Here is a 15,347-nt window from a genome sequence, read left to right on the forward strand (position 1 = left end):
ACAGACACTAGACTGCCAGACTGACGAATGCACGCGGCAAGCGGGTGAATCATACCTCAGTATCTTGGCAAAAAAAAAAAAAAAAAAAAGTATATATATATATATACCCCTGCTACCCTTCCTCATAACACTGGGTGTGTATAGAAATATATGTACAACATAATTAGTTACAAATACAGAACTTTTGAGGTGTTTAGTTAAATCCACAGAGGCCTGCAGACTGAACTCTGAAAAGCATAAATCCCTATCATGGTAATATTTGTATGATGTATGTATGGAAATAGCATTTATTCCTGACCTTAATAGTCAATTTTCTTGAACATTTCCAGCTCACGTATTTTAAGCTGTCTTGTTACAGCCCAGAAGAAGGCTGTCCAGAAGGAGGAGAAACGAGACGCAACTCTGCTGGACCAGAAAAGTCAGCCGGGCTCTCAAGTGTCATAAAATTTCAGACGTTTCGGTCCGGAAAGAAAAAAAAGGATGGAATCTGTTTTTATGACTGAAGTCGTCTTCTCTCACCCTGTCCCCTAAATGGCCCCACATTTCATAATGTCTACGTTTGTTACTCGCCTTCTTTCTCCAGCCGAACTCTTGCAGCTGTTAATTGGTGACTTTTAACGGCTACAAATAAAGTGCTTCGAACTAAAACCAGGAATGGATACCACCTCTACTTGAAACATCTGGACGTTGAGATAATATTTTTGTTGGGGATATGAATGGAATTTGTTTTCTGCCGCGCAAATGTTCGTGCATGGGTATAGCCCTTTCGTATCAGCTTTTCAAATTTAAATATTCTTTCGATAAAAAGTTGGTGGGCTAAGTACTTCTCTCCCACGTATTACTATCCCATATGATAATGACGATGATGATGATAGTAATAATAATAATAATAATAATAATAATAATAATAATAATAATAATAATAAACGAGTGGTTGAATTGATGAGGACGAGAAGGATACAGTTATATGGAGATTAGTTGAGAATGGACAATACCAGACTGACGAAGAGAATTTTTGAATTTTTCTGGATGAGGAAGACAGAACTGAAATGGCTTCGAGAATTGAGGTTGCACTTGACAAAAATGGGTGTTACGGAAGAAGATATAATATAATGGACAACTCGTCAAAAGGTTTCGCCCTTTCTAGGATAATGGGGAGACACTAGAAGATCCTACACAGAAGAACAGAAGAACGAAGTAAAAAAAAGGATGAAAAGAAACTGGCAGAGGGTAAAGGAAGAGAAGGCTAAAAATTAAAAATATAAAATATCGTATGGCCTCAGCTATCTTGCGCAAGCATTTTTTTCTATCTCTCCTTCACCATGCTCGAGTCTTGACATTGTTGCCGTATGTTCCCAAAGTTTCTGTCCTTAGGAACACCTTTCACGAAAATCTTTTTTCTAGTGCAACTATCCCATGTGGATTTTCTCGTGACATGAAATTACCTTTTTGTGACTATCGGGAAAAAATTTAAATCTTTCATGGCCGAATCTCCCACCTGGGTGACAGCCCTACATTTAGTTCAAAAGTGATTGATGAATTGATTGATTAAATTGGTAATTAACACGAGACACCTCAACAGGAAGGAAATATTTGACCCATACTCATGCCAGCTCTTCATTATTACTGTAGCTATGTTGGTGAGATTTCTTTTCTTTTTACGATTTTTTTTTCAATTGGCTTTACGTTGCACTGACACAGATAAGTGTCGGCACCGTGGTGTAGGAGTAGCGCTCCTGCCTCTTACCCGGAGGCCCCGAATTCGATTCCCGGTCAGGTCAGATAATTTTATCTGGATCTGACGGCTGGTTCGAGGTTCACTCGGCCTACGCTATTAGAACTGAGGAGCTATCTGATGGTGAGATAGCGGCCTCGAACTAGAAAGCCAAGAATAACGGTCGAGACGATTCGTCCTGCTGACCGCACGAGACCTCGTAATCTGCAGGCCCTCGAGCTGAGCAGCGGTCGCTTGGTAGGCTGTAGTGTTATGGGGTTAGTTTTTTAGACACAGATAGGTCTTATGGTGACGATGGGATAGGAAATGCCTAGGTGTTGGAAGAAAGCGGCCGTGGCCTTAATTAAGGTACAGTCCCAGCGTTTGCCTGGTGTAAAAATGGAAAACCACGGAAAACCAACTTCAGGGCTGCCGACAATGGAGTTCGTACCCACTATCTCCCGGATACAAGCTCACAGATTTGCGCCCTAACTGCACGGCCAACTCGCCTGGTTTTACGAAGTCTGACTTAGAGGCCATTGACTCCTTGGACACAACTCAGCAAATGGTGGAATGAATTCTTGATTCAAAGTAGGTAAAGGGTAAAACAAGATTGTAATTTTTCACCTTTGCTGTTCATAGTAAACTTACATGGATTATTTATAGGAATGTATAAAGTTGCAGGGAGGGATTCAGCTGAGTGGAAATGTAGTAAGCAGTTTGGTCTATGGCGATGACTCGGTCTTAATGGCAGACTGTGCTCAAAGCCTGCAATCTAATAGCTTGGAACCTGAAAATAGATAGGCCTACAATGAGTGTGATTAAACCAAAGTGGTTTGAAATGAGAGCAAGCCTATGAAGATTTAATGTCATGTAGGAAATACAAAACTGAAGCAATTAGATCATTTCAAATACTCAGGATGTGTATTTTTCCAGGACGGCCACAAATGAAATTGCATGGAGGTGCAGCAAGGTTAATGGATTCAGGTCGCAGTTGCGATCAACACTATTAAGATATAAAGCAGCTCCCGGACAAGACTGTCTTTACACTGGTCTGTTTTCAGATCTGCATGGAAGAAAACACTAATAAATTATTCATAAATTTACATGAATAGATATTAAGAAAAGTAGAATAATCGCAGGTACAAACAGGTGGGATCAATGAAAGGAGATATTCGGAATGAGAAAGTAAAGGCTAAATTGGGAATGAACTCGATGGATAAAACTGTACGTATAAACCGGCTTCGATGACGGATGAAGGAGGACAGCTTACCTTGGAAAATAATGGACTGGACCATCGAGGGCAAGACAAGGAGAGGTAGCCTTGTTGACGATGGTTAGACTCAGTTTGAAATTATTTAAAGGTAAGATGGTAAAACTAAACGAGGCCACGGTGCTAGTTTCAAATAAGGAATTGTGGAGGCGCGTAGGTAATTAACAGAGGCTTGCCAGATTGAACGCTGAAAGGCATTACAGTCTACAAAAAGGATATTATGTATGTGTGACGTATATATTTATTTCGTTTGCAGTTCAATGCTTCACAAATACACTGGGGTGGGAAGATTTTGGCCGTGACCTTGATTTGCCTGGTGCAAAAATGGGATAGGCCTACGAACTTTAGGGCCGATGTTCGTGGGGTGGGGTGGGTAGAATAACACACCCATGGTATCCCCTGCCTGCCGTAAGAGGCGAATAAAAGGGCCTCCAGGGCTCTGAACTTTTGAGCTGGGTTGGCGACCACGGGGCCCTTAGCTGAGTCCTGGCATTGCTTCCAGTTACTTGTGCCAGGCTCCTCACTTTCATCTATCCTATCCGGCCTCCCTTGGTTAACTCTTGTTCTTTTCCGACCCCGACGCTATTAGGTTTGCGAGAGCTAGGGAGACTTTCATTTTCATGCCCTTCGTGGCCCTTGCCTTCCTTTAGCCGATGTCTTCATTTTTCGAAGTGTCGGAGATCCCTTCCATTTTTCCCTCTGATTAGTGTTATCTAGAGGATGGTTGCCTAGTTGTACTTCCTCTTAAAATAATAATCACCACCACCACCACCACAACTTTAGGGTCGATGTTGAGGTTCGAACCCACCATCTTCCGAATACAAGTTTACAGCTACACTACTCGTACCACGTAGCCAGAATTGACGTGTAGGTACTACAGTACTATAGGCTCATTTTCTGCAGAATGTTTTATTTTGTTCACCATCTCCATTCACATATTTACCAGGTTACTTCGAGAGCGCAGTATTCCCCCAACCCCACCATCGCTGCTCAGTTATTCGTGCTTAAGAGGAAGGAACGCGAAAGTGAGGCTACCTCTATTGAAGTGAAGTTCTTTATGGCCGAGAAATAATCCGAACTTGGAAAAAAAGCATTGCACTATTTTCTAAGGTATCTGAAGGAAAGGATATAATTAAAATTCAAAGTTACGTCATAATCAAGTGTAAGTAACGGGTTGTTACAGTACTGTGTTCCCTTTCATACTGTTTCTACGTCATAGTGCCCTTTCGTACGTATATGGAGCCAAAACGTTTCAAAGGAAGGTCTTGGAGTTATGACGAGAAACATGAATGGTGCCCTTTCAATGACTCCAATAAAAGTCAGTTACTTGTGCCAGGCTCCTCACTTTCATCTATCCTATCCGGCCTCCCTTGGTTAACTCTTGTTCTTTTCCGACCCCGACGCTATTAGGTTTGCGAGAGCTAGGGAGACTTTCATTTTCATGCCCTTCGTGGCCCTTGCCTTCCTTTAGCCGATGTCTTCATTTTTCGAAGTGTCGGAGATCCCTTCCATTTTTCCCTCTGATTAGTGTTATCTAGAGGATGGTGACACAAACTGTATAATGGTAATGCATGTTAATATTTATGCTTTAATTTTATCTTTATATGTACCGAACGAATTGGCTGCGCTGTTAGGGGCACGGCCGGCCCCGTAGTGTAGGGGTAGCTTGCCTGCCTCTTACCCGGAGGCCCCAGGTTCGATTCCCGGCCGGGTCAGGGATTTGTACCTCGATCTGAGAGCTGGTTCGAGGTCCACTCAGCCTACGTGATTACAATTGGGGAGCTATATGACGGTGAGATGGCGGGCCCGGTCTAGAGAGCGAAGAATAAAGGCCGAGAGGATTCGTCGTGCTGACCACATGACACCTCGTAATCTGCAGGCCTTCGTGCTGAGCAGCGGTCGCCCGGTAGGCCATGGCCCTTCCAGGGTTGTAGTGCCATGGGGTTCGTATTTGCACACCAGGCTGTACCTTAATTAAGACTACGGCCGCTTCCTTCCCACTCTTAGACCTTTCCTATCCCATCGTCGCCATAAGACCTACCTGTAACGGTGCGACGTAAAGCAAAGTGTCAAATAATAATATCAATAAGTATATTATATTTGTACAGCTCCTTGCGTTTAACTGGGATTTAGGAAGGATGTTTTCCATAAATAATTCTGTACAAAACGGGTCCAACAATTTTGTAGTTAAAACTTGCATTTAAATTAATTCAGAGGGGTTCTTCACCCGTGGCTTGAATTAAATGAACTATTAACATCTTGCATAACTACTCTGTTAAAAACATAATTTTTATCGGAACAGCAATAAGACTTACGTCATTGTCATTAAAATGAACTTTTACCCCGTAATCCCTTCAACCTCAGAACGTCTAAATTGTTCTCTGAACAGGGAACGGCAAGTTTGGTTGCTGTCTGTTTAATACATGCAATGTATCCACCGACGCAGTTGTGTTGGCAGGTAGTGAACGGGACGGCTGTATGTGGGACGGAAATTTGTCTGTTGAAGGAAAATCTACAAACTTGCTGTGGTTAATTACATGATAACAGTGGAGCACCATTCTTGAAGTGGAGCATAAGCGAAACGATCTCTCTTCAATGTTGCCTTAATTTATCACACAATGAGCTCTATAGACGTGTGAGTTGAATCATGTACAATGAATAAATGATTATTATTATGAAGGAAATTAAAGGGTCTTACTCCTAGGTCAACGGCCTCTAGAATTTGCAGTCTTAAACAATTGCAATAATTGACAGTGTATAGGCTTTTGGGCTTATGCCGTGTCAAGAAAATAAGATGACATTCTTAACGTTTCGCAGGAAACTGTGCTCTGCGTCCTCAGAAGAAATCTCGAGTGTCCACGAGAAAGGCTTCTTAAAGAAATAAGCCCAAAAGCCTATACACTATAATGTATATACGTACTGGCCGTGAAAGCATTAATGGCAATAATTGCAATAATTGCTATTTTTTTTCAATTTGCGTTACGTCGCACCGACACAGAGAGGTCTTATGGCGACAATAGGATAGGAATGGGCTAGGAGTGGGAAGAAAGCAGCCGTGGCCTTAATTAAGGTGCAACCCCAGTATTTGCCTGGTGTGAAAATGGGAAACTACGGAAAACCATCCTCAGAGCTGCAGACAGTGGGGTTCGGAACCACTATCTTCCGAAAGCAAGCTCAAAACTGCGCGACCCTAACCGCGGGTATTGCGACATCCTGTCGATTAAGTTCATGAATGGCACAATTTACGGTGATTTATAGATAAGACAAGCAATATTCTGGGACTGAGAACTTCATACGGGAGTATATTTCCAACCTAAATTACAAGATGTTGAGGTGATAGATAGTCTTAATAGATCTATATCAGTAGTTCCTCAATGGGAACATTTAACTTTTGAATGAGATGTGAACTGCAGAATTGATCAACCAACAAAGAAAAATAAGGAATATCATTACTCAGTTCCAAAGACGATACAACATATTTCTGTCAAAATGGAAGTAGCACTATCGACATCTCCTTCAACAGCACGGAAAGAGTAGAATCGGTAAAATCCTTGACCCCACGGAACGTCACCACCAGGAAATTTCATAATGGATCTGGAAATCCCACAACACAACACAACACAACACAACACAACACAACACAACACAACACAACACAACACAACACAACACAACACAACACAACACAACACAACACAACACAACACAACACAACACAACACAACACAACACAACACAACACAACACAACACAACACAACACAACACAACACAACACAACACCACACAACACAAGGCTTTTAAAGACACCTCCGGGAAATTAGACACAGATAAGTTACAGAGTGTTGTACACGAACTACCAGGGCTTATGACAGAATTTGTTAAGGGTAATTTAGATGATGCAGTTCTGAAAATGGAAAATATTATAAAAGAAGTAGATAGGTATGAACGTAGGAGAAGAGCTAAACCATGGTTTAACACAGGTTGTCATTTGGGTAGATAAGAAACCATCTAGGCATTGCACATAGTATGAGAAGATAAACCAGAATTCACTCTACTAGAATATACTTAAAATAGGAAATTGTGTAAGGCAGTTATAAATGAGTTCAAAACTAGACTCTATCAGGTTAGTATGGAATTTCGGACAACCAACCGCTGGATAATCGAGACAACTACCCTGTATGTTTGTTCTTTTGCAAAATAAATCTGGTACTCTATTTTAGACCTTATTTTTGCTGCCGAAAGAACTTCATTTCATTTAGTCCTAGGATAGTAGAGATATAAAAACCTGCTTAATTGCAACACACGGTTCTTAAATGTGGCAATATTTTTTGTGGTTGTTAAATCTAATAAATGTCACTTGTATGGTACAAATCCTTTAAAATTGCAGATGTATACAATCTTCCACCTTCCTTACTTTCTTAAGATGCGAGATCTACAGACAGTTCTCGTATTGTGTGATGAAGTCAGACTTCTGACTGTAGACGGAAAATAAATAACAATATTGCAATAAGCTTTACGACTTCATTACTGAAGAGTGGTACTTGCAGCCGATGTAATACCAGGAACACATCAGTATCTCAGTCAACGAACAATTTAAGTAAGAAACAACATCAGCCGGCAAGACAGATATTTATGTTACTTTCAACACAATGTCGTAATCACGCGCAGAGGTTTCAATGCTTCATCTTGTGATATCTTATGAGACATCCATCGTACTTCACGTAACTGACGTGTTGAAAGACCAAATTCATAAGTTACAAATGATCGGTAATAAATCAAATTATAAGTGAGATGGTAAAATACTGCGTAAAAGAAGGCAGAACTACATGAGGTCCACATCTGAAAACAGACTACCCACAAAGACTCAACCTTGAAGGGGGAGTACATTGTGAATATTAATAAAAGTTAGCCTAAACAAAACAAATAAGGCAGTTGACAACAAAATAGAAGGTGGAAAATAGGAAGGTAAGTAATGTTTGATTGTCTAACAAGTATTAATAGCATTACATCGCAGGGTCATTATTAACTGCTTCGTCATTTCCTTAAGAAAGTGAATTGTCTCCAAAGAAGAAAGATTAATTTTGGCCTGCTGTTTGTAGTCAAAACTCAATGGCAAACTGTTTTGCACTGTTCTCTATTAATGACTCTCCTCTCAATACAACACTTTTTGCTGATGACCAAGTTTTATTTGCTGAATATGAAGATAATCTTTATTTATTTAAGATAACCAAAGCGGATTGTCTCCAAGAAGAACGATGACTTTTGGCCTGTTGTTTGTAGGTCAAAAGAAAACGGCGCAAGATTTTTTGGCAACTCTATTAGTAACTCCCATCTCAATACAGTTCCTTTTGCTGATGAACAAGTTTTATTTTCTGGAGATGAAGACAATCTGCTGGTGATTGTTTTCTTTTTGTCCAATACAATAAAGACATTTGGTCTTAAAACATCAACAAAAGGATGAAAGTCCTCAGCTTTAAGGGAATTAATCCTGTTAGAGAAAAGAATGTTATATCAAAACAAATTTCCGAGAAGGGAACCATAATTCAACTTCACCGATTGCGAATTATTAATTCAGTATTCAAGCTTGTTTGGTTTTCCAATCGTGGAATTACCAATATTTCGCCCCAGAGTAGAAACAGACTTGTCAGTTGGGTGGAATTTATTGAAGTGGAGGTATATACCTCCCCTAGTGCACTGTCTCTTCACGAGCTTCAAAGGAGTCTTTCAGTGGTGCCTCAACTGGGCACTAGCCGCCGGCGTCTTCGAGAGGTGCAACAATCCAATTGACGTGACAAATACGGTACTGGGAAGAAACGCCGCTAATTTCACGATTAAATAATAATAATAGGCCTAATAATAATAATAATAATAATAATAATAATAATAATAATAATAATAATAATAATAATAATAATTAGTTTTTATGGTTTTCGGAGAGGCCGAGGTGCCGGAATTTTGTCCCGCAGGAGTTCTTTTACGTCCCAGTAAATCTACTGACACGAGGCTGACGTACTCGTATTTGAGCACCTTGAAATACCACCGGACTGAGCTATGATCGAACCCGCCAACTTGAGCTCAGGAGGCAAGCGCTATACCGCCTGAGCTACCCAGCACGGCATTTCGCTGTTAGAAGAGCCTAAGCAACTTGAATAGTTTCCCTGTATAAGTTTGAGACAGATGATACAATAGTGGAACAAATATCCTCCTTAAATTATTTGGGATGTTCGCTGAATGCTGTAAAATATTATATTGGTCTTGTAGTGTCCCATTTCTTGATGGATACACTAAGTAGATAAGGTAACCCACAATACCCACACCACCACAGAAACACACATCCTTCATACATGGTTGGCGCCAGGAAGGGCATCCGGTCGTAAAACATCTAAGTGGCACTTGAATAAATTGGCAAAAAGGTCAGCAAGAAAAAACTTTCTTATTACGGACATAAGGGTGCTCAATCAAGATTATGCAAATTCCAGAAACTTGCAGGCACTATGTTGTAGAAGATGGTCAATCAATCAATCAATCAATCAATCAATCAATCAATCAATCAATCAATCAATCAATCAATCAATCAATCAATCAATCAATCAATCAATCAATCAATCATAGATCTGCATTTACTGCTGTCGCCCATGTGGCAGATTCCCTATTCAACATCTTACCTAGCTTTTTCTTAAACGTTTTAGAAGAATTTTGAAATTTATCGAACATTTCCCGTGATAATTTATTCTAGTCCCTTGTCACTCGAGTTCTTAATGACCTCTAAACAAATATTTGCCCTAATTCGTCCTCTTGAATTCCAATTTTTCCTTCATATTACGACCTCCGTACAAACTTATTCGTCTAGTAATGTAATTCCATGCCATTTCTCCACTGACAACTCGAAACATACCACATAGTCCAGCATGTCGTCTCCTTACTCCCAAGTCTTCCCAGCCCAAAGTTTGCAACATTTTCGTAACACAACTCCTTTGTCGTATATCACCCAGAACAAATCGTGCTGGTTTCCTTTGAATTTTTTTCCAGTTCTCGTATCAAGTAGTCCTGGTGAGGGTCACATACACTGGAGGCACGCTTTAAGTGTGGTCTTACCAGAGACTTATACGCCTTCTCCTTTACATCCTTACTACAACCCGTAAACACTCTCATAACATAACCATGTGAAAAGATCTGTAAAGTTTCGTAACATCTTCGAACATCCGACACTGAACTTGTAGGTATACGTTGAATAGTCAGCATGATGGCTGGTTGGATCCTCACCAGGTCTGCCATTAGATATCATAAACGGCTTAGGCATCACTGAAGATGCCTGCTAGGGAATGAGGAGGAATAAATGCTTCAAGAACGTGTTAAACAGACTAGTGTTATGTCTTGACGTATTTTTCTGTTTACTTTTCATAAAACACGTATTAAGGTACTAATTAAAAGTTTCATTAATAACATAAACTTAGGCTACGTACGCTTGTTGAATCGAATCGTAGTTACCAAGATATTCAGGATCATTGCGGTTAATTTCATCAGAACCGCAAAAACGCCAAATTAAGATTCATTTAAAACCTACCACACGCGACAAGTTTTAATCGCGCCCTTTGACATTTCTTCGGCTAATTTTGGGGCAGCTCGTGTCTATCTCTGGTCCACTCCCCAGCGATACCTGAGGTATGTTCTCCTTGCGCCTCATACATAACACTCGCCTTGCTCACCTTCCTTACGCCCCAATGCCCCGCACCCACAGTCCAGAAACTGAACCTCTTCCCTTGTTCCGGAGAGCAACCGAGTGTTGATGTCAAAATTATCGCGACGTGAGCGAATATACAGAGATCATTAAAGGAATAGGCTCTTGATAAACAATTTTACTAAGAGTTTTCTGTTTCTAGTGGATTCACTACAGCACTGAACCCGATATTCACAAAAGAATGATAAGATTCATGAAATGGGAGAAAATTAATTTCGTGTGTCTATTTCTCGCCGAGTGCAGCCCTTGTAAGGCAGACCCTCCAATGAGGGTGGGCGGCATCTGCCAAGTATAGGTAACTGCGTGTTATTGTGGTGGAGGATAGTGTTATGTGTGGTGTGTGAGTTGCAGGGATGTTGGGGACAGCCCCCGAGCCTTTGGAATTAACCAATGAAGGTTAAAATCCCCGAACCGGCCGGGAATCGTAATGGGGAAAAATGAAATGCTTTCTAGACTTCGTATTATTATTAGCCACCATTGTGGTGTAGAGGTATCATGCTAGTCTCTTATTCCAAGGCCTTAACTTCGTGTTCCGGCCAGTTGAAAGACTTTAATTCTGGACTGAGGAGCAGAACGATGTTCACTTGACAAGACATTTTCTCAAGCTCTTAGTTACAAGAAGAAAGAGCACATTGAGAAGATGACGGTACTGACCTAGTATACACAGACCAACACTGGTTGCCATGGTTACAATGGTGTCGAAGAATTTATACGCTAATTCGAAATAGACCCCCATCCCGGAAACATCTCTGTTTATAAGTAGCGGTAATAACTGGAACACAGTGCCCATTTCTAGACCTATGCATATGGTATGTCTTTAAGGAACTCCTCACTGAACATAAACTGGGATATTGATCACATGAATTGGCTTGTAAATAAAGGTTATAGATCACTTCAAATTATGAGGGTATTTTGGGATTGTAGTATGGATATAAGGAGTCTCCGGGGCTCAGAAGGCAGCGCGTCGGCCTCCCACCACTGGATACCGTGGTTCAAATCCCGGTCACTCCATGTGAGATTTGTGCTGGACAAAGCGGAGGCGGGACAGGTTTTTCTCCGGGTACTCCGGTTTTCCCTGTCATCTTTCATTCCAGCAACACTCTCCATTCTCATTTCATAGCATCTATCAGTCATTATCACTTTGAGAGTGGCGACCCCATCGTACTAACAGCCTATATATGCTTCATTCGTTACATCCCTGACCCGGTCAATGATTGGAAAACAGGTTGTAGGTTTTCATTTCAGTATGGATGTAAATGAGAGAGGGTGTAAATTAAATGGTAAGACCCTTACCAGGATTACTTTATGCAATAACAGGAAAATATTCAAAGGAAACCAGTACGGTGTGTTCTGGATGATTTCCGACAAAAGATTAGTGTTCCTTTCAGCTCGGAAGACATGGAATTAAGGGGGGCGTGATGTATCGAGCTGTCAGTGGAGAGATAGCTTGGAATGCCATTAGCAGACGAATAAGACTGAGTAACAAAGCAAAATAAAGTAATCTCTGTACAGGCCATGAAGGCCCCTGGAGGAGTGGAAGGCTTCAAAAATCCGTAACCTCGGCACTTGGTGGGTCGCCTTTGCTCCCAGGAATTAACCTGGTACTCATTTTTGTCGTAGGCTGAGTGAACCTCAGAGCCATGTGCAATAAGATTGATTGGAGTTTTTAAAGGTCGGAAATTGTAAATCAAAAGGACTAATTGGGGCAAATGCTCATTTACAGAACGATAATTAATTCTTAGTGTTTGTAATAATTTATCAAGGGAGATGTTTGATAAATTTCCACTTGCTTTGAAGTCATTTAAGAGAACAACTTATAGAGAATCTGCCATTTGGGCGACAGCACTAAATGCAGATTAATGGTGATTGACTGGTTGATTGAACGAGTTTATTTCATATTGAAAATTCTATTGTCAGGTTTCTCATATCAACACTTTGGTTAATACTTGACAGAAGTTACCAGCAGGCTTCTTGTGTACCGGATATCTTTCACCTCATTGCCATGCTGAGCGCCTCAACAGAGTTAGGTGTAGGGAGATGTTTACAGCTTCATAAGCCGGTCTCGGTCTAAATGTTTCAATCCGGAGACAGCTGTTACTACAAGCACAGATACTGTATGTGGCTGAGATGAATAGCAATATCAGCTCGACACTTGTCTTGGCCTTTTCCATCACCCTCTCAAACGGGAGCTGTGTAGGACGGAATGCTTTATGAAGGGGTGTTCCTTTATTGAGTGGCCGGGTATGGATGCCATGTTGTTATTATTGTTGTTGTTGTCTGGTCATCAGTCCATAGACTCGTTTGATGCAGTCTCCACTCCACCCTCTCCTGTGTTAATATTTTCACTTCTACGTAACTACCATATCCTACATCTACGCTAATCTGTTTGTTACATCCTTACTTTGGTCTACCCCTACCTTTCCTCAAACCCTTGCTGAATAAATCCTGGTTGTATTAAGCTGTATCCTATAATTCTCTCTCTTCTCGTCAAATTTTGCCACATCATTCTCCTCTCCCCTATTCGATCCATCATTATCATCATCATCATCATCATATTCTAAAGGCTAAGCCTTGTCACTCTAGCCACAGTTTCTATCTTGAGACAGTCTTTTCAACTCAGCGTAGGTCTTGCACTTCATCCTCGGAATCAGGTTCCTGAAATAAGACAGTCTGGGTCGTCCTCTTCCTCTTTTACCAGCAATTCCTCCTTCAGTGATGTTACAAAGGAACTCCTCATGCCACAGAATGTGACCAATAAATTTTATTTTTCGTTTTTCAATTTCAGTTATCGGATTCCGTTCTTCTCCTATCTCTCTAAGGACTTCGTTATTGCTCTTCATTTCAGTCCAACTTATCCCCTGCATTCTTCTCCAGATCCACATTTCAATTGCCTCTTGTTCTTTTTCTTTTCTTGCATTAATAATGTTCAGCTTTTGCAACCGTACAGAAGCACGCTCCATACAACGGTTCTTGCAAAGTTCTTCCGAGTTTGAATTGCTAATTGCTTTACGTCGCGCCGACACAGATAGGTCCTACGGCGACGATGGGACAGGAAGGCCCTAGGAATGGGATGAAAGCGACCTTGGCCATAATTAAGGCACAGCCCCAGCATCTGCCTCGTGTGAAAATGGAAAACCACGGAAAACCATCTTCAGGGCTGCCGACAGTGGGGTTCGAACCCACTATCTCCCACATGCGAGCTCACAGCTGCGCGCTCCTAACCGCACGGCCAACTCGCCCGGTAGCCGAGTTTGAATATCTATATGTTAATTGGCTAGCAGATGCTTCTTATCTTGGAATGCTCTCTTTGCCATTTGTATTCTCTTCGTGACTTCTGATATGCTCCGATTATCACTCGTGATGTGGGTTCCTAGGTAGCAAAACTGTTTCACTTGTTCAATTTTATCAGGGCCAGTTTTGAAGTGTGTTATATGTGTTTTCTTGTATTTACATATTGTCATGGTTTTGTGTTTTCCTCGTATTAATTTTGAAGTTCCATTTGCGTAATGTTTATGCTAATATCTCAGCTTCAGCATTCTTCTGTAGCCGAACACTACATTTAAAAAGCTTCTATTTTCTTTGAGCTATTCATTTTCTCTTTCACTTCAATACAATGCTTCTCTCCACATGAAAGTCAATTCCTATTACAATGTTGAAACTGAGCAAATTTCTTTTTTTGTAAGAGGCCTTCCTTGCTTGTGCTAGTATATATTTTATGTCCTCCTTACTTCTGCCATTGTTAGTTATTCATCTCCGGAGCTAGGGTCTAACAATATTCATCCACTTCCTTTAAGACAACATTTCCCAATCTAATATTTTCTGCTCTGCCTGCTGTCATTTCTTGATGGATACAGTACTTTTGCATCCATCTCTTGGCACAGGCCAGAGTAAAGTGTAGCTTCCACTGAAGTCCCAGTCAACATCCATGGCTGTGACAATATGGATGTTGCTGGGGTATGAGTAGTGCTGAGTAATGACATTCGGAGCATGACTAGTGCATCTGAGTGTTATGAAAGGTGCTGCTCATAGGGTCAGTCGTGCTGCAATAGTACTTTCTGACCCAGTGAGGAAAGCAATGGCAAACTACCTCACTCCTCATCTTGCCTAGTACGCCTCATTTTGGTGCTGCCATTGGTTTTTGGGGTTTCCTTATAACTGCATAACCTTTGGTGGTGCCATTTGAGGATCCAACCAGCCTCTGGGCTGATGACCTAACAGACAGACAATATTTTCTGCATCACTAGACGTTTTTCGACAGCATTCCATTGCTTTTGTTTTGGGTTTATTTTTATTTTGTAATCCACCACCGAGTCTAGTAGCCGCGCGTGTTAATGCACTACGGCTATAGAGCCAAGGTCTGCTTTCCAGAGATAAGTGGGTTCGAGCAGTCGGCTGTCCTGAGAATGGTTTTCCGTGGTTTCCCATTTTCACTTGCAGGCAAATGCCAGCACAGTTCTTTTTCATAGCCCACAGCCGGTTTTTTACAACCCCTTACCCTTATTTTATTCGTCATTTCAAGTTCATTAGCTCCTCAACTGAGGTTGCCGTCAGGAAGGGCAACCGGACGTAAAAGCATGCAATATAAATTCATCTCACCTCATCCCCATCCCAGTATGTTAA

The sequence above is a fragment of the Anabrus simplex genome, chromosome 1 (assembly GCF_040414725.1).
Source record: "Anabrus simplex isolate iqAnaSimp1 chromosome 1, ASM4041472v1, whole genome shotgun sequence".
NCBI lineage: Eukaryota > Metazoa > Arthropoda > Insecta > Orthoptera > Tettigoniidae > Anabrus > Anabrus simplex.